Source organism: Schistocerca cancellata, chromosome 2 (assembly GCF_023864275.1).
Source record: "Schistocerca cancellata isolate TAMUIC-IGC-003103 chromosome 2, iqSchCanc2.1, whole genome shotgun sequence".
Classification (NCBI taxonomy): Eukaryota; Metazoa; Arthropoda; class Insecta; order Orthoptera; family Acrididae; genus Schistocerca; species Schistocerca cancellata.
Window position 1 is genome coordinate 543,028,576 of NC_064627.1, and position 20,803 is coordinate 543,049,378.

At 39.8% G+C, this 20,803-nt stretch overlaps 1 non-coding gene across 1 annotated transcript; it reads right to left on the minus strand.

The window, feature by feature from the left end:
- Positions 1–3,785: 3,785 nt before the first annotated feature.
- On the minus strand, positions 3,786–3,859 carry Trnat-ugu (transfer RNA threonine (anticodon UGU)). The gene has a single exon. It is a non-coding gene; the product is annotated as a tRNA-Thr (tRNA).
- Between the last annotated feature and the right edge of the window lie 16,944 nt (positions 3,860–20,803).

Genomic DNA, 20,803 nt, shown 5'->3' on the forward strand with positions numbered 1-20,803 from the left:
TTCATTGCCAATCTTTGCCCGACAAGGGGAGGAGAGGTGGCGGCATGAAGTTCTGGACCACCAGACTTTGTGTCAGTGTCCTGGTTTAAATATTAAACCTCTCCACAGTGTGTCACGAAGTGAGGGCATGTGACACTGTTGATGGTGATCCATCTGTCGCATGGGAATGTTAAGCTTGGTGGCCTCGTTGGTGATATATATATAATAGAAGGAAACATTCCACGTAGGAAAAATATACCTAAAAACAAAGATGATGTGACTTACCAAATGAAGGTGCTGGCAGGTCGACAGACACACAAACGAACACAAACATACACACAAAATTCAAGCTTTCGCAACAAACTGTTGCCTCATCAGGAAAGAGGGAAGGAGAGGGAAAATGAGGGAAAGACAAAAGGATGTGGGTTTTAAGGGAGAGGGTAAGGAGTCATTCCAGTCCCGGGAGCGGAAAGACTTACCTTAGGGGGAAAAAAGGACGGGTATATACTCGCACACACACACACACATATCCATCCACACATATACAGACACAAGCAGACATGTATATGTGTGGATGGATATGTGTGTGTGTGTGTGCGAGTGTATACCCGTCCTTTTTTCCCCCTAAGGTAAGTCTTTCCGCTCCCGGGACTGGAATGACTCCTTACCCTCTCCCTTAAAACCCACATCCTTTCGTCTTTCGCAACCAATGGTTGCTTCGTCACGAAAGAGGGAAGGAGAGGGAAAGATTGTGTACACCTTCCGGGTGAAGGCAGAGCCACGTGTGAAAGCACCCACGTGATTTACCAACTGACCTGCCTACACTGTGAAACTTTCTATGTGGGAATGACCAGCAACAAACTGTCCATTCGCATGAATGGACACAGGCAGACAGTGTTTGTTGGTAATGAGGATCACCCTGTGGCTAAACACGTGTTGGTGCACGGCCAGCACATCTTGGCACAGTGTTACACCATCCGGGTTATCTGGATACTAACACCAACCTGTCAGAACTCCAGAGATGGGAACTTGCCCTACAGTATATCCTCTCTTCGCATTACCCACCAGGCCTCAACCTCCGCTAATTTCAAGTTGCCGCTGCTCATACCTCACTTGTTATTCAACAACATCTTTGCCTCTGTACTTCCGCCTCGACTGACATCTCTGCCGAAACTCTTTGCCTTTACAAATGTCTGCTTGTGTCTGTGTATGTGCGGATGGATATGTGTGTGTGTGCAAGTGTATACCTGACCTTTTTTCCCCCTAAGGTAAGTCTTTCAGCTCCCAGGATTGGAATGACTCCTTACCCTCTCCCTTAAAACCCAGATCCTTTTGTCTTTCCCTCTCCTACCCTCTTCCCTGACGAAGCAACCATTGGTTGTGAAAGCTTGAATTTTGTGTGTATGTTTGTGTTTCTTTGTGTGTCTATCGACATGCCAGCACTTTCGTTTGGTAAGTCACATCATCTTTGTTTTTAGATATATTTTTCCCACGTGGAATGTTTCCCTCTGTTATGTATGATTATCAGTCCATGACAAAATTGTGGAATACATTTCATAAGTCCTTGTAATGCATATCGGATTAGGTAACCATGATTCAAAAGAATAAGCAAAAATACTAAACCAGAACAAAGCTGCTACTAATAAAACAATCATATCAAAAGAGAACCTGCTGGATTGGGGAGAAAAGGAGTTGGATACAAACAGTGTGAGTGGAAAATTAATTCAACTTTTCAATCACTAAGTAACTGATGTCACATAATGTTATACTTAATGTTCAAGAAGAGTAAATATTGGTAACATGTATCTCCATACAAGAAATCAGTAAAGAGTCAAGCATACATGATGAGATAAGATGTAAGTTGATGTGTTGTGAACAAGTGAACTTGAATGCAAAATGTGTATTAAAAATGTTTTAAAATATCGAGGTAAACTGAGATTGTTTTATAACGACAAGTGCCATCAAGGAAATGTGTGTACTGAAGAGATATGGTATAATGAATGTACCATTATACCATATAGTGTTTAATTTATGAAATAGTGTATAGCTTGAGATATACATGACAACAAGAGAAAGTAGACAGCTAAATAGAATGCAGTTTGCTGCTGCAGCCTATCACAAATGACATATCTTGAGGTATGTGAACATTGCTTCACAGAAGATGACTATGGTGGTAATATAGGTTGATAACAAAAAAGCAAACATTTAATGCAAAATTGAAAGTGTTCAAGGGTTGTGTGTATCTTTGGCACACTATGTATACATGTAAAAAGGGTCTTTAGTGGGAATAAGGATTGAAATTCTCAGTGTTATGGGGCAACTTGTGTATCGTGTTGGGATCTGTTGTACAACCAATCTTATTCGTATTAGATACAATGCTCAACAAGCAGGAATTAAAAAAAAAAATCAACTGTAACACAAATATAACTTAAACGATTTGGTAATGCTCAATAAATGTCTTAAGCCACATAGTCCATCTGCCTCCCTAGATATTTGCTTACTGACTTTCGTCCTCTGACATCTGTCACATGTTGCTAATTTCTTTCTCACTTTCTTGATAAGTTGTACTAATGTGTGTTCTCTTATATTTCCTAAATACATTTTTGAACCCCACAATGACCAAAACATAAGTACCAAAACCTTTGGGTACACCTATGTGTTTTATTAATAAACCAATGAACTGCTCCACCAATATAAATTCCAATTGAAGACTTGAAATAAAAGATGCTCTAAGTGCTATAATGATGAATTTAAGGAAAATAAGTTTTAAGTATAATTGATGATTAATGGTCATAATTTCAGTACTAACATGTTTTATTTGAAAGTTAAGCTTAGTGTGGATCTACTTTAGTAGAATAGTATGAAAAACTTACTGAAAGTAGAAATTCAGTGAAAGGCTCTAAGTTTTGTTGCAAAAATATACTAAAGAGAACAGAGAAACAAAAACAAAAAAATAATTTTGTTCACACACTATAAGTACATTGTGTAAAGCATTATACAACTTCTGATGGTCATCATTTGCCAGGTATTGCTTCATTTCTGACAAATCAATTTTCTTTTCTTCAGAGATGTGGTATGTTACATCCAAGGCAAATAGTTGCATTTTCTTGATGTCCAATATTTATATATCTTTTCTTTTTTTTTTTTAAATAGTGGTACCTTCACAAACCTCAATTTAATTTAAGCTTCTCCTAGTCTTAACTATATGAGGGTTATGTTTGTCCAACTGCAGACATTGTACTTCAGAAATGTTTAGTTTTGCTGTGTTTATATTACAATCTGCTGATTTCTTGAAATCTATGAAGCCAGATGAATTTGTGTTACAGATGATAAATGGCTTTATTTGTCTTGACTGCTGTATCACAATCTTTTTCTTTTCTCAGTAAGGCCAAAACTCCTATCACAACTTAAGGCATGATCTGGTACAAGGAACTTGTAGTTTATTTCTTCAGTGACTCCAGTTATAACTAGGTACATCAGGATAAAGAGAATAACTCTGTTTTTGTTTTGGCCACAACACACATCATTCCAGATAATCACTTTTTCATTAAAGATGCACCATTTGCATAGATTTTAAACAAACATGAAGCAATTTTGTTAGCACCATGCCCTATCAAAGCTTCATGCTACAAAGTCAGGTATTCACTAATGTTTACAGCAATGTGCACACCTAAGTTGTAAACTTTGAGCTGTTTGAGGTAAAATATTTGACTATATGTCAAAGTTGGAATGAAATTACAATGAAATGAACGCCCTTAGCTGCTTACAGGCATTGACTTACGTCAACGGGGACAGATAAAAATGTGTGCCCCGACCGGGACTCGAACCCGGGATCTCCTGCTTACATGGCAGACACTCTATCCATCTGAGCCACCGAGGACACAGAGGATAGCATGACTGCAGGGATTTATCTCTGGCACACCTCCCGCGAAACCCACATTCTCAACGTATTGTCCCACACTACATTCGTAGTGGGCACTGTTTGTGCATTCGCACAGAAAAAGAAGATGGTCAAGTGGCCGGTGACCCTTAACTATATATATATATATACTAAGATGGTATCTGTTCTTTCGGACATTTCCGAAAGAGCAAATACCATCTTAGTATATATAACGTTGGAATGAACACTATTTTCTAGGATTCATTCTGGTCCTGTTTTATCAGAGGCTTAGCTTTTTTTACCTTCCCTGGCTATCAGTTACGTTTCATCATAAGAGTTAGTGGGGATCTGTAGCTTTAATTGATCACATGTGTGGCACATGTCTGAATAAGAATGGTGAAAAGAGAGGTTAAGGGAAATGCTTCTTAAAAGTAACATAATACTAATGGCATATCACTTGTGAATCACTGGTATTCTTGAAGGCTTTGAACATCCGTATACATTAAGGCCAGGACTCAGAGATTCTGTTCAGTTTTGTACACGCTGTATCATTTGATTTTCTACTTCTTCACTGAATTTACTATTTTGTGTTTTATTAATGCTTGTCTCCTTGTATATGGTAAGATATTTCTTCTTCTTTTCAGTTAGTACCTGGATTTTCATCTGAGTTAATGCAAGTATTTTAGCAAATGTTGCTCTGCAAACTTTCACTATGTCACCTTGCCCAGCTTTGTCTCATGCTCTGTGAAGGGTCATTACTGGTATTATGGCATCTTCCTTTTACATGTTATACTTGCATCAGTCCAGTCAAGTAACTTATTTCCTTTTCAATAACTTTCAGGTCATAAAAATCTTCAAACAGCCAAACTTTGTGTTCATAGTTAAGGTTCTTGCAGTTATACTTGCGTGCACATTGATTTTGAAAGCAAGAAGGAGAACCTTGCACACTGCCTCACGAGTTGTTGTTTTTTATTTGCAATTAACATAATTTAGTTAGACTTTATTATTGTTTTTGTGTAGGATTTAGGCTAGTGATCAGTGTGCCTAATCATAAAAACTATACTAGTGGCTAGACTGACACACTTCTCACCTGTTGTCAGATGCATTAATTTGGATTTCTTTTTGTTCAGAAATTTTGTTTGTGCAACTTCTGTATTGTCACAAATTGTCTAACAAACCAGCACTAAACTAATTAAATGGATGGGAAGAAATTACTCTCAAGCAATATACTTAGTTGACTGCTACATATTTTGCAAGACATTTCTGTATCTTATTTTATTTCTCTTTGGTTTTATGCCCTTCCAAAAACAAGATCACCACAGACACAATCTCTTTTCATATTAAAGGAGAAGGAGTGAGTGGTTTATAGAATTTATCAGGCTGGAGAAACGCAGAGAGCCAACAAGAAACCTACAGCGTTACGACTGAAACTGCATTTGTATCTCAGTCTACTTAGTTATACAGCATACATCTCTGATACATCATTCAAGTTAATAAATTATTCATCTTGAAAAGTACACCAATAAGATGATTCCTTCTCCTCAACTGAGTAAAGCTTCCATTTATTGATACAGTTACATATTTTACAAAACATAATTGGATCATTTCAGGGTTATCAGGAAGGCTATCCTAGCCTAGTTATAGAAATTTTAGACAAAGTATTATATGGAATTTTTGTATAGATGCATTTTTGTGAAGATCACTACAATATTTTTATTGATGCCAGAAGACTTGAGTTATGATGCTTAGTTTTACATGAAATTGATCATTCACACCAGGAACTGTAACACATTGATGATGAAATTACGAGCGCATTACTAATTACTTCTAAATACACATTTCTCTCTGCATTCTACTTTTATTATGTATGGTTGTGATATCTCATTAGAGATCTTTGCCAACAGCTTTCTACAGTGTAAGCAGTTTTCTATGTGAAAATACCAGTGCTAATTGTAAACTTAGTCAGACGTAAGTTGTAATTAAATCTCAGTTGAGTTATCAATGCCTGTGTGTCAGTGACTGGTAACTAAGTGCTCACTATTTGACACATGTGCTGCCAACATGTGCATTTGACAAAGAAACTGAGCACATATATTTGAGGGTTGCCATATCTACATCTACATCTATACCCTGCAAAGCACTGAAGTGCATGGCAGAGGGTACATCCCATTTTACCAGTTACTAGGTTTTCTTCTAGTTCCACTCACATATGGAGCATGGGAAAAATGACTGCTTGAATGACTCTGTGCACGCTGTAATTATTTTAATCTTGTCTTCTTGATACCTATGTGAGTGATATGTAGGAAGTTGTACATTCATAGAATCATTATTTAAAGCCTGTTCTTGAAACTTTTTAGTAGATTTTCTCAGGATAGTGTATGTCTGTCTTTAACAATCTGCCAGTTCAGTTCCTTCATTTCCGTAACACTTTCCCATTGCTCAAACAAACCTGTGACCATTCTTGCTGCCCTTCTCTGTATATGTTCAACATCCGCTGTTAGTCCTATTTGGTATGGGTCCCACACACTTGAGCAATATTCTAGGACAAGTCGTACAAGTGATTTATAAGGAATCTCCTTTGTATATTGCCTGCACTTCTCCAGTATTCTACCAATAAACCACAGTCTACCACCTGCTTTACCCAAAACTAAGCCTATGTGATCATTTAATTTCATATCCCTACAAATTATTGAAGGTTTAATAAAACAAAAAGGAGTTATCCACGTAGATCACTGTTGCAATCCTGATTTCAGTTAATAGTGTACAGCATGTATAGTGTGTGCAGTGACTGGAGTTTACTTTTTACATTATGAAATAATTTCTTTGCAAGAGAGTATAAACGAATCAGCAGTATACACTACAGTCAAACCGAACATAGTTGCATGTACAGGCTGGCCTTTGTATTTTAGAGGTTGGAGGCTCCAATCCCAACCTAGTCATTAAAATTTGGTTTTTATGTGGCGTTCCTAAATTACTTCAGGCAAATGGCAGGATGATATCTGTTGCACGGCCATGTTCACTAAGTGTCATATTCTCATCAAACTAGATACATCAAAATGTAAATGCCCATATACATATCTTTTTCTCTGTTCTTAAGCTGTGATGTCATGATATTTCCAATGTGTTTGTAAAAGTAATACAGAGATGACTGTTGGCATAACTTTGCAAATAGCAGAGTAAAGTCCCTGATACTAGAGCTTGTTTAATACTATGTAGGACTACAGAGGCTCTTTGAATGCTATGCCACGTCAGCAGATTTTGGACACAAGTTGGTAGTTCTACTGTGTAAAAATTACCAATAAAAACATTTTATGTTTGGACTACCAACTGTAGACTGTGTTAACATATTTTTGCAGAAACAGTTGATGTATCCTTTGTATGTGATGACTTTAATAACGATTTTATGTTAAACACTACAGATCATGTGAATCTAGAGTCACTGATGTGCAGCTTTCACTTGTACTCTAGTTTGTATTCCCAATAAGAATTGAAGCACAGTGTGCAACTGACATTAACAATTAGTTTTAGGTCCAATAGTCTTTAATGGATCCATAGCAAAAGTTTGTCAAAGTGCAATGTAGCAAAAGGCTGAAAAGTCTCAACCAGTGTTCTAAATACGACAGAAAATATGTTGTTCATTTAGAGAAGTTGAAAACAATGATAGTGAAAAATAAAAAGAGGAGTAAAACTGGCCTTTAGCACTCTTTATGGTGAGTGTTAGCAGTTTATACTTGTAGCAGTGGGACATGAACTTTTAATATGAAAACAATTCAAAAATTGATTAATTAATGAATTATTATTTGTCCACTGTACCAAATTGGTTCAGTATCTTGTACAATTGATATGGGATAAGTCAATATGTATTACAACATGAACATCATATAGCATTTTCACAAAATTTTACTAAAGGCTCTTTACAAACAGCAAGCAGGAACATTATAATATTGATAGCATTATTTTTATCTATGAGCACAGGTTCTAATAGCTGTAGCTTCACATAGTATTGTCGTATTTTATTATGTGTTGCATGAGTGGGCAAGATGACTTATTTGATCTAACACTAATCCTTTTTAATTTATTTACTTTTATTGCTACAGATAGCATAAGATGTACATGATGACTGTCCTGATTGGAAAAGAGCGTAACACATTGTTATCAGTGTACTCATGTTTATGATGTTCCTCATTTATCTGATCATAAAACGTACTTTCCTGAGTTTTGTGCTAGTCCAATCGAGGTCCTTTTTCCGGGTACGGGAGACAGTTATGGAATCCCCCAAGAATTTTTGTTTCGTTATCAGCTTCAACATTATTATTGTCCAGTGATACAGTTGGTACCAGTGGATTTCTATTGTGGTCAATGTGAAAATATCTTTTTTACATTAGAGTGATGTTCAAGAAGCAATGGAGAGATTCATATTAGGAATTGCCATAAATGTAACCAAATGCGTCAAGTAACGTGATACAGTGGACTATATCCATTAATCTCTTTAATAGAAATGGGAAATGCTGTTTCTGCAAGACAGTGTCTTTGAAACCTTGCTTGCTACTTTTCCAATCTGTAAGAACCTGTCTCCAGGCCACTTTCATGGGCCCGAAGAAAGAAGCGTGTAAAGGCCGTTTAATGTGAGTGCTGTTTGCTGGTAGGCAGATGAACGAAATGTTATTCTCACCACAGAGCTCTAGAACATAAGTTGTCAAATGTGAGAACAAATTGTCACAGATCTTTCCTTCGAGCTTTTTCAGTCTTGGTAGCATCAACTTGGTGAACCACTCGCTAAATGTATTACAGTCAAACCATCCACTAGGACTATGTGAGTAAAGGCAGCCAGTGGGCCCATTATCTGTCCATGTAGACCATAGATGCGCTGATTTGTAAACAACAAATGGAGGCAAAACTTCTCCCTCCGCATTGCCAGCAAACATTACAGATATGCTGGTCTTGGAGGGATTACAGATGTTTTCTGAATATTTTGAACCTCTTTTTGTGAGTGATTTCTTTTTCCCTGGATCGTCGGTTAGGTTGGTTTCATCAAAATTCCATATATTACTAGCTGGCACATCTTTCAGTTCATTTGCAAATGTTCAACATATTCTCTGAGAACACGCTCATCAACTGCAGCTCTACTCCTTTTAATGTTGGTTGCAAAACGTACAGAAAATTCAGGGTGGCGTTTGGTGAAGCCCAAGAGCCATTCATAGCCTGGACAATTGTCTTTGAATCTAGGAACTTTACGTCCGTGTCTGGTAAGGTATGACTTCACAGTCATTCGGAGTTGCATTGGAGTAACAGGGAACCCATATTTACTCAACTGCAAAACACATTTTACAAACTCTGCTTCTTCTTCATTAGTAAAAATCTGTGGGAATCCTGAACATGAATTACTTCCTTCCTTTGACTTCAGTTTATTAATTATGGTTCTTCTTGGGATATTAAAAAGTTTTTCAGCTTTCCTTTGTGATATCTTCTTCCTCCTAATGGCTTGTAGGCAGAGTTTCTGGGCTGTAATCACAGTATTGCCTATTTCCGACCATTCTTTTATACTGCCGTGGCACATTCACCAGTCTGAAAGAGATTACAAACACCGTTCACTGCCAGCAGCACACTACAGGGGTAAAATAAGTTAGAAACGTTCGTAGATGTGGAAGAAATGCACCCTGGGGATACTTTGCACCACTTTTGTTGTGGTGCAATGTTTCCCCAAACTAAGAAATTTCGTGACCTTCAACAGTAAATTGACAATGACACAAACGATAGTCCATCAAACGAAAAACTACGATACTTCTCAGCAGATAGACGTTCTGAGTAATTAAAATAATGGTGACTGACCTTCACAGTGACCTGTTCACCCTGTGAAAAACACAGATTTTTTCCAGCTTAATTTTACACCACTGATCACTAAGATGCTTGTGAAAAATTCAAAATGGCCGACAACTGAACATACAAGCAAGGGTACCAACCTGTAAGTGCTACCTTTCATAGAAAACATTGTTCACAGATAAACAGGAAGTAGTGTAGCATCTATGAACCAAAGAAACTTTTTTTTCAAATGGAGAAAGGTTTGTCCCTATGGAGCAAAGTAACCTCAAATGACGGTATCTAATACAATTAGTCATCTACATCATGTCATGAATGTCGATCTGAAGAGCTATGCGGAGGATAAAAGGTATTTAGTGGGGGAAGGGCGCGCGCATGTGTGTGTGTGTGTGTGTGTGTGTGTGTGTGTGTAGTCAGACTAACAATGATTGTCGTTGTAGTGACGCTTTGTTGGGCATAAGAAGTCCCTGAATGTTTGTCATCACCGATCGGTAAAATCTCTTTCCGGCAAGGGTGAGCGCCGCACACACTAAACATCATCATCATCATCTTTCCGGTAAGCACTAACGGTCGATTCTTGCTGTCATCTGACGTGCAGCGTATATCGGGCAGTGACGCAAAACTTCGTTTCTGGCTGCCCGGCCAGAGCCGGGTAAAGGAAAGAGAGAACACAGGTGATTCTGAGCGCTTTTCCGAAATTGTGGCCTTGCGGTACGGAACCTTTGGCTGCAGGCGGCAGGTGCGAACCGGCACTCGCGGTTCGATTGCGCCGCACCTGTCGCTGAACCAGAAGCGGAGAGCAGCTGCTGGGCAGATGTCCTGCGTGCGGACGCCTGCCACAGTACTGTAGTGGCTCTAGTCTGCCGATTCAGCGCAGATGGCAGCAACCGCAGGCGCGCTGCCACTTCGCTCTACAGCCACTGCTTTGAGGAGCGTCTGCTGCGGATCTTCAGTCCAGGCTGCAAAACGAACGGCACTAACTCTCGTAAAGCATTTACTTACTGATTACACAGGGAGTTCACTGTGTTCAGACGATTCGTCGACGATATCTCTTATAAGAGAGAAACATGGTATTAGGGAGACCGAAAAATAATGTCTTTATAGGGTTCCGTACCACAATCTGTGAAAACGGACCCCTTTTACAGGATCACTTTGTTGTCCGTCCGCCTCTTAAGCCGCCTTTTTCTCAGAAACGGGTAGACGTATCAAGTTCAAATTTATTTTACATACTAAGGTAAATGGTTCCTTGGCGGTGAAATAATTGTTGTCTTCTAAGTCAATGCAACCAAAAGATACGGCCGTTTCTGTCACATATTTTGATACTCGTGAAAATCATTCAGCAAAACTTATAGTGTACTTCCCGTTGACTTAGAATCATGAAACGTGGCAAGAAGCAAGGTTTCATAGTACAACCGAACGAAAATTTATTGCACAAACTAAGGTCACTGGTTTCTTGACGGAAGGTGTAAGCTTCTAAGTAACGCAATCAAAAGATACGGGCTTTCATGTCACATATTTTGATTCTCGAAAACTCAAAAAAAGCCTGTAAGGCACTTCCCGTTGATCTAAAATCACGGAATTTGACAAGAAGCAAGGTTTCACAATACAAACAAAGGAAAAAATCTGAAAACTAAGAATTTGTAATTATATCACACGAATTTGTTATTAGACTTCAAACTTGAAATTAAAATGTTCTCGAAAGTCTTGGAACCTCTGTGACCTATGTCTTGAGAGTATCAATGTCGATAACATGCAAAAATCGTCGAGATTCTTGATTTCCAGAATGGATGAGCTGTCTGGCTACATAAGTCTGTACGGAACTCCCATTCCGCGAGTCCTACTCACACCTGGCCATTTTTTGACGTTATATTCAAACAGATAAACTGTTCAAAAGTTTTTTTCAATTATTAATGTTATCACCGTCGTTACCAACAAACTTTTGCCATCTAATGTGCTAATTTTCATTGCTGGATCGTTAAAAATCGATTAGTTTTCGAGCAAAATATGTGGAGATGGTATTTTGGACACAATCCACATTTTGAAATTTTTTGTCGGTTAGAAAATGTTGTAGCGATTGAAATAAATGGAAACCCGCAATAATGAGCGAGTATGGCGGGCAAGGCAATACCTCCCACCTCACTTCATTAATTTTTTCCAGGGTTATTCTTGCACAGTGCGATCTTGCAATACGCATTGCAGAATAACGCCTTTTCTGTCGACAGTCGGTGGTCACTTTTCAGTTAAATATTGATTTACTCGACCCAGTTGTTCACGGTAAAGATCTGCATTCAGAATTTGCCCGTGTTTCGGCAATTCTGAATGAAAGACCTCGCGAATACTCCACCAAACGCACAAAAGCGCCTTTTCGGGATGTAAACCTGTACTTCGTGCCGATTCATTCGCAAAGAGTTACTGCCTTTTGCACTTTGGGTTATCATAGGGGAGCCATTTTCATCACTAGTGATTAAGCGATCAGTAAACGCTTCTGTACTGTGCTAGTGTTGCGTGTGGTGAAACGGTTAGTTTCGCTTGTCAGCACAGCAAATGTTCTTGGGTGATGTTTCACAGTCCCTCGATTGTCAGATACAGATTGCATTCAACTTCCACCCTGCCGACTCACTACGTAAAGTTGTTGCCTTCCTGATCGATACTAGTCGGAAAGACCAAAATTACCGGATTTGAACGTAGAAAACCACCTTTGGCATTCACGAACGACTAATTCACTTGGATATACATCGCAATGTTTTTGGTAGCAACTGTTGCGTTACTATCTTTGCGGAAAAAATGAACCTGTTCTAGTATTTAGCTGGTCATTTCAACATAAACAATATAATTATTTACGACTAAACAAATCATTCTAATCTTAACATGTCTCACAATGAACTGATAAATGACTAACGGCAATCGACATGTGCAGAAACGACTTTACTTTCCAGTTCACCTAATACGGGTAACTACGTACACAGTACGTTTAGAGGCAGTTTGTAATTTCTGTAAAGATTGTAGGAATAACACCACACAGGCTTATTTCAATAACAAGATGACACAGACAAGGGTAACTTAACTACAATGGCTGGTTTAAGGCCCAATCCACACAAGCCGCCGCTTGGGGCGGCAAGCTGACGGGAGCACCCAAGATTTCTATACACTACGTATCACAATTTGTAGCAAAAACTGATACGGGTGGAAGTGTAAAAAGGACAAGGAGCGGCGGGGGAGGGGGCGGGGTAGACAAATAACAAGTCACTTGTATGGAAAAATGTTCTCGAACCAGCCCTATTAACTACCTTCAGTAAATTTTCAAGAGGCACAAGCTCTGTGGTGAACTAAGTGTTCAAGAACGAGAACGGTACTCTTTCATTGGTCTCATACTAGAATAAAAGAGAGAAAGGATCCAGAAACACAGAAATAAAAAAAAAGAAATGCGACGAATAATATAACGGCTATACTGGCACATAGATGTAAATGACAGCAACTTAAAAAAAGGCGGCTAAATTTGCAGAAATGGACTTGACCCAAAGAAGGTTCAAAATATCTGATATGGACTGCACATCTAACGAAATGTGACGAATGGTACGAAAGTTGCGTAAGAGTGTGGACAAGATAACAGTATAGCTAAGATGAATACGACTTTGTTGTGTTGTGGTGTTCAGTCCGAAGACTGATTTGTTGCAGCTCTTAGTGTTAATCTATCCTGAGCAAGCCTCTTCATCTCCGAATAACTACTGCAACCTACATGCGTTTGAAGCTGCTAACTGTATTCATCTCTTCGTCTCGCTCTACAATTTCTAGCCCCCCTCCCCCCTCCCATGCACACACACACACACACACACACACACACACACACACACACACAAACACACACACACACACACACACACACACACACACACTCCCCCCCTCTCTCTCTCTCTCTCTCTCTCTTCCGTCCAATCCTTTCTTCAGGTAAACACCTTCAGAAAAGACTTTGCAACACTTAAATTAAATTTTTGTATTCGATGTTAACACATTTCTCTACTTCAGAAACATTTTACTTGCCAGTCTATATTTTATATCATCTCTACTTCGGCCATCACCAGTAATTTTACTGCTCAAATAACGAAACTATCTACTACTTGTAGTGCCACGTTTTCTAATCTAATTCTGACAGCATTTAATTCGACTACATTCCATTACTCTTGTTGATGTTCATCTTATATCATGTACATCCATTGTGTTCAACTGCTCTTTCAAATCCTTTGCTGTCGCTGCCAGAATTATAGTGTCATCGGCAAACCTGAAAGTTTTTGATTATATTTATGGACAGTGCTTGATTTGCAAATAATAAAAAAAGAGCTTATGGTGCTGTAACTTCTCGAGCATGTTTTTGAAATGTAAACTTTCTAAAACGTTATTTTAAAGCTTTTCTGTGTTTTTTTAAAAGTGCGAATACAACATTTGCACTGGTAAAATATAGAACTTCCATGTGTACATACGATCTTGTATTACATGTTTCATTAATTATGCTAAATATTATTTCTCAATTTAGGATTTGCTACAAAAAGAAATTACAATAAGACGAACACTCGTAAAATGGAACTACGAGGGTAATCCCAAAAGTAAGGTCTCCTATTTTTTTTATAAGTACATCTGTTTGTTTCTACAATGGTTTACATCAGTTTACAGCTTGAACATTTAGCTATTTTTCGATACAATCACCATTTTTGTCGATACATTTTTGTAGACGCTTTGGCAGTTTTTGTATGTCCATGTCATACCAGCCCACCGCCAGCTCCGCGGTTTTGGCGAAGAAGGATGCCGCCACTGGCGTGATTGTTGCTTGGTCTCAGGTGTAAAGTGGCCTGTCCAGCTATCGTCACCCGTGACAATTGAGTCCAGAAAGTTTTCCTGTTCGGCTGCAAGGCGGTGAAGAAATGCGCGGGAAGCATCAACTCGTTGCCGCATGTGGTCCTCAGTCAGCATGCGTGGCACGTATCTTGCGCACGCCTTCCGGTAGTTCAATGTTTCCGTTAAAATGCTGTGAGCGGTGCTTCGGGAAACCTCAGGAACCGACGTGCAGAGATCATTCAGGGTGATCCGCCGATCTTCACGCATGCTTTGCTCAACCTTCAACACTGTCTCCTCAGAAATTGACGGTCTACCGCTCCTTTGCTCGTCGTGAATTTCGGTCCGACCAGCTGCTCTCTATACCACTTATGAACATTTTTGACATCCATACACGACTCACCATACACTTTCGTCAATTGGCGATAGATTTCAATCGGCGCAGTGCCCTTTGCGTTCAAAAACCAAATAACTGCGCGCAATTCGCACTTGGCGTTAACATTCAACGAGAGCCCCATTCTCAACGGCTGCCAAGCCAAGACTGAGCGCCTCAGCGCGGCGTGCGCATGTTTTCACACAGCACGTGAAGCACTCCTCATAACAGTGTGACCAACTGCCACACAGAGTTCTGCACTTATAAAAAAATAGGAGACCTGTCTTTTGGGATTAATCTCGTATAAGATATCGAGAAAGGTAAAAAGCGTCTAGACAAAGAACAGTCCATTCTCGCACAAAATCGGCATAGTTTTACATCGCTTCAGCCGCAGCAAAATTTCTTTCTTACCGCATCTCAAAATCTGCGGTTCTGTTTTCTTTTTCGCCAGAGGTACCGTACCGTCACAAATCAAGCACTATGGGTACTTCGAGGGACAGAGAGACATATTAGAAACTTAAACACAAAGTTGATGTCCCGCAATAATTATTATGGTTCCATAACGATAATTATTACGAAACACAAATACTGTGTATTTAAACTGAAAGTTATTTGTCTTCTCCCCTGAACTTTAATTCCTTCTCCAAATTTTTCTTTGGTTTCCCTTACTGCTTGCTCAATGAACAGATTGAATAACGTGGGTAATAGGCTATAACCTTGGCACACTTCCTTCTCAACCACTAGTTCCCCTACGTGCCCTTCGACTCTTATAACTGCGGTCTAGTTTCTGGTCAAGTTTTATATAGCCTTTCGTTCCCTGGATTTCACCTCTTCTACCTTCACAATTTCAAATTTCAGTTTTTAAGTCTACAAATGCTGTAACCGTTGGTTTGACTTTTATTAGCCTAACGTAACGTATAAGAGAAGTCGAAGGGTCAGTATTGACACATTTCTTCGGAAATTCGATTTGAAGTGGAATGATCATATAAAATTAATTGTTGGTAAAGCGGGTGCCAGGTTGAGATTCATTGGGAGAGTCCTTAGAAAATGTAGTCCATCAACAAAGGAGGTGGCTTACAAAACACTCGTTCGACTTATACTTGAGTATTGCTCATCAGTGTGGGATCCGTACCAGGTCAGGTTGACAGAGGGGATAGAGAAGATCCAAAGAAGAGCGGCGCGTTTCGTCACAGGGTTATTTGGTAAGCGTGATAGCGTTACGGAGATGTTTAGCAAACTCTAAAGTGGAAGACTCTGCAAGAGAGGCGCTCTGCATCGCGGTGTAGCTTGCTGTCCGGGTTTCGAGAGGGTGCGTTTCTGGATGAGGTATCGAATATATTGCTTCCCTCTACTTATACCTCCCGAGGAGATCACGAATTTAAAATTAGAGAGATTCGAGCGCTCACGGAGGCTTTCCGGCAGTCGTTCTTCCCGCGAATCATACGCGACTGGAACAGGAAAGGGAGGTAATGACAGTGGCACGTAAAGTGCCCTCCGCCATACACCGTTGGGTGGCTTGTGGAGTATAAATGTAGATGTAGATGTAGAACTCAAACCGCTCTCTTCACCTATGTAGGCTTGTACCTGTTTCTCCATGCTTCTGTAAGTAATTCGTATCAATTTTTGAAACGATGACTTATTAAACTGCTAGTTCAGTAATATTCGCACCAATTGACGCATCTGGGCATATAATAATATTTACAAAATTCTTTTGTCGTTTGGAAAAAGCCATTTCTTTTGTAATCTCGTGAGTGAATTTCAAGGCACGGTTTATTGATTTGCATTACTAACGTCTGTTATCGTGGTGGTAGCCGAATGATGTCACCGTGTTTGTTCGATGATAAAGTGGACGATAAAGTACTGTTCAAGGAAGTCGCTGTTGCCGCTGCTGTGTCTTAACATTAGTCATACTAACCTTGAATATCAAGAGTACTTAGTGCTGTCGTACTAAATTTAAAAACTAGAAGTACTTCCTGCTGTCGCTCTACAGAGAACTGATCTGCCGACGTAAAGTATTTGCTACGTCTTCCGAGCCAAGGCGTCGCTGGACGGCGGTGTCAGGTTGTGTGGCCAGCTCGCCGCTCTCCTGGTCGTTTTCTGTTGACTTTTTTTGTTTATTGATACGTATCAAAGCGTACATTGTATAGTGTACACGGCCGTTTAGGTCGGCTTTCGAAAAGGATCCAATACCTTCCTTTCAGATAGCCCCTGCGTTTTCCCTGTGAGGCCGAGAGGGTCCCATTAAAAAGGTGGATTCGAGCTGGACCGACAAACTTTCACAGAATGATCAGGAAGAAATCTGTGTCATCCAATAATTATTGCTGAATAATTCAAAGTTACTCTGTTAGAGATGTAATTTCTCTTGGACCGTGAGAGATGGATTTTGCGCTTAGAAATAAATAGATCCATTATTCCTTATAATTGCTTCATCTGAGATGGACTGTATTCTGAGAATTGCGTCTGACAATCTAAATGAAAATATTCGATTTATATCTAATCACAATGAAAATTAAAAACAATGCGAGTGATGTAAAAGGCCATCCTGGATTAGATTTTCTGTCAGTTTCCTAAATCACTGTGCAGGCAAACGAGGGGATGACAAACGAGCCAGGGTGCTTCCCTAATACTGTCCCTTTCTAACTGAGCCATTGTTTTCTACCTGTTGACGTTGACGACCTAGACGTCGACGGCACGTTGCATTCTCGATAATGAGCCACTAAAGGCCGTGTCCTCGAGATTTCAAACCTTTATGCAGAATTCCGTAACAGCCTCTGAAAATTTCTCGTCAGTTCACGTCCACCGCGTAGGTGTTTCCTGATACTAAATACGTGTAGAACGTGATAGCTACAGTGCTTAATACGCCTCAGTACTCGCTCTGGGTGGCGCACTATCGGTTCAATAGTTACCAGGAAGACTCCTGGATAACCTAGCCATTTCAGTAGCTGGCCGAAGCTCCACAGCATTTGTAGGCAGTATATGCTGGGCGCGAAAAGAGTAGTCTATCACGTGCCACGAATGCTTGATTTGATTCCAGAATCCACCTCAGAACAAATTTGGGCATTTACGATCTTGTGAGTGGACCCGTTAATCTGATGGAATATTCTGTCGTCTTAAGTGTGCGTGAAATGTGTCAAAGAGTGCAATGATTCGAGGCAATGTACACAACGCGGTATGCAACTCCTCTCTTCTGACAGCAGTGGGTAAGAAGAAATTGGGAGAAGCTGGATGCAAGTGCTGTAGGGAACATTCAGCTTTAAATTTTCTGTAGTTTTCCTAATTCATTTAAAGTGAATAACGAGATGAATTTTTTGAAATGAACATCGTCGAGTCCTTTTCCCATCTTTTGTGTCCTCATCCTTGTCCAACCCCAGCCTGAGCTCGGTTTATTATACTGAATCTCCTGCGCATAGTACATTATGCGCGGTGCCATGTCTGGTACTCCGGTTGTCTGCAGCACACTGAGCAGCGTCAGATTCCCAGTGTAGAACAGCCTTCTCTAATACTGACCTTTGTGCCCTGCGTATGATGATGATATTTGGTTTGTGCGGCGCTCAACTGCGCGGTTATCAGCGCCCGTACAAATTCCCAACCGTTGCTCAGTCCAAACTCTCCACTTTCGTGAATGATTATGAAATGATGAGGGCAATACAAACACCCAGTCATCTCGAGGCAGGTGAAAATTCCTGACCCCGCCGGGAATCGAACGCGGGACCTCGTGCTCGGGAAGCGAGAACGCGACCGCGAGACCACGAGCTGCGTACATGTGCCCTGCGTATGATCGCTTGGTTACATTTTGAGGAACACTTTCTTTCTGGCTTCCGTGGATGGAAATAAAGAAGCCAGAAAAAGTCAATGCTTTCGCAAGCGTGGAGTGTAGAACTGTACACCGGGTGACATTTCACTGAGAGTATACCACTGACTTTCATTCTTTTCCTTTTTGTGTTTAAATATAGCACAGCCTCCGAAGTTAACAGGCACTCTCTAAGAACTTGCCGGCAATTTTAAATAATGTACTAGAAAACTAAAAGTAGAATTGTGAGACACAGTAGCTTTATATAAAAAAAGCATTAGCAATGAAAAAAACTTTGGAAAAACAGTCAAAAGTTTTGTGAAATAATTTGTCTAAAAGTGAGAAATAGAAGAAGTTAGTGAAACATTTGAAGCACTTTTCAATTATACTCATCATCACGTACAGCAAATGAGGTTCCGACTGAGAATTTAAAGTTGAATGTTTAACTTAGAATCTTAGATTTTTAAAGTGCACAAGAGGATATTAACTGCTTGGTGAAACTGTAAATTCTCAGTCGGCACTTTACTTGCTGTACGCACCTTTGAGCATCAATTGAAGGTGCATCAAATCTTTCTCTAGTCCATGTTATTTCTTACTTTCAGACAAATCATTTCACGAAACATTTGATCATTTGTTTTTCAAATACTTTTTTCTGTTGTCATATTTTGTACTGTGCAGGTATTCATTTTCGTTTTTCTATTAGAGACGAAAACAAAAGAAAACTGTGTTTGTAGCTTCATATCGAAAAAAATTCATTTCCAATGAATTCCTGAAAACACATTTGAAATTATGGAACAGTTGTACAAAGAAATACGAGCAAGGCACATTTGTGTAAGTGTAGTATCCAAATTAAGAAATAAAGAGTACAAAATTCAGATTCTCTGTAACGTTTATTTAACGCACAATTTGATTATAAACGATATTTCTAGTTACATGTCCAGGAGCTATAACGCAATTTTGTAAACATCTCTATGGTAACGCCTCTTCATAGCTTTACAGATAGGAATTATTTTCGCCTACAGCCGTTTGCGCTTTGCAGTTGAAAGCTTTCAAAAGCGCTGCCAGGTATCAGAATTTCCTTAAGTTAACTCGACTGTACGAGTGTACCAGTACTAAAGGACAAATATATTAAAACTTCATGCATGATACAGCATTTTTGCACGCATCTGAATGTTTATGACAGCACATCTCTTGAACTATGTGTTGTACAAAGGTATGTTTATGTAGGTACATTCAGTGGCGTATGTGGATCCTGTCTGCGAAATATGTTACGAACAGAGTTCGTAGAGTAGCAAAGAAGTAGTATATTCATACGCCATGCATGCTGCGGCAGCTTTTCACATTCACAGAGTTTATGACGTCATATCTCCTGAACCATGATAGGTAGTTGGTTCTGATTCCACAGAGATTGTTGGCTGATGGTAAGGAATATGTATTACAAGTTTGGTGGAAATCAGTCCTGTGGTTTAGGAGGAAATGTGGAACATACACACAAACACACATGGATACCTACGTACAGTCTTAGACATAAAAACTGGCCGCCGGCCGGCCGCCACAGAGACTAAGTCCGAGTCGTTCACTTACGGTGGCCAATAAAACTGACCGCCCCAGACAACTCTTTAAGTCCGGCCATCTGCACAATCTGGCAACACTGTAAGATGGAGAAGCGTCAGGAGGCAGTGTTCACTACTTCTGTGTTGCTACCGTGCTGTGTGAGCCCGTGGTCTAGTGCTAATCGCCTTGCATTCTAAATGTATAGTTGGGGTTCGCGTCCGACTGAAAATTTTTTTTTTACAACATTTCGGCTCTCGTCTAAAGTTACGAGTCCGAATGAACATCTAACATAATTCACTTCACATTCTACCCACCACTAATAACAAATACTTCCAGAAACATTCCGCAGGACAGCTGGTGGCTGCGGCGCGATCAGAACAACTTATGCTCGGCGTTTCCTCGCGCTGCAGCGGCTACCGGCCACCGGCCAGACGCCACCCGCCGCCTGAAATCGGGCGCCGCCCAGGTGAACGCGGCGTGACGCTGTCAGTGTGTATATCAACTGTCATTTTCGAATTTGAAGTTCTAGTTATCATATTGCAGTTAAGCATTGTAAAATCATGAAGCACGGTTAAATGTTGTAAAA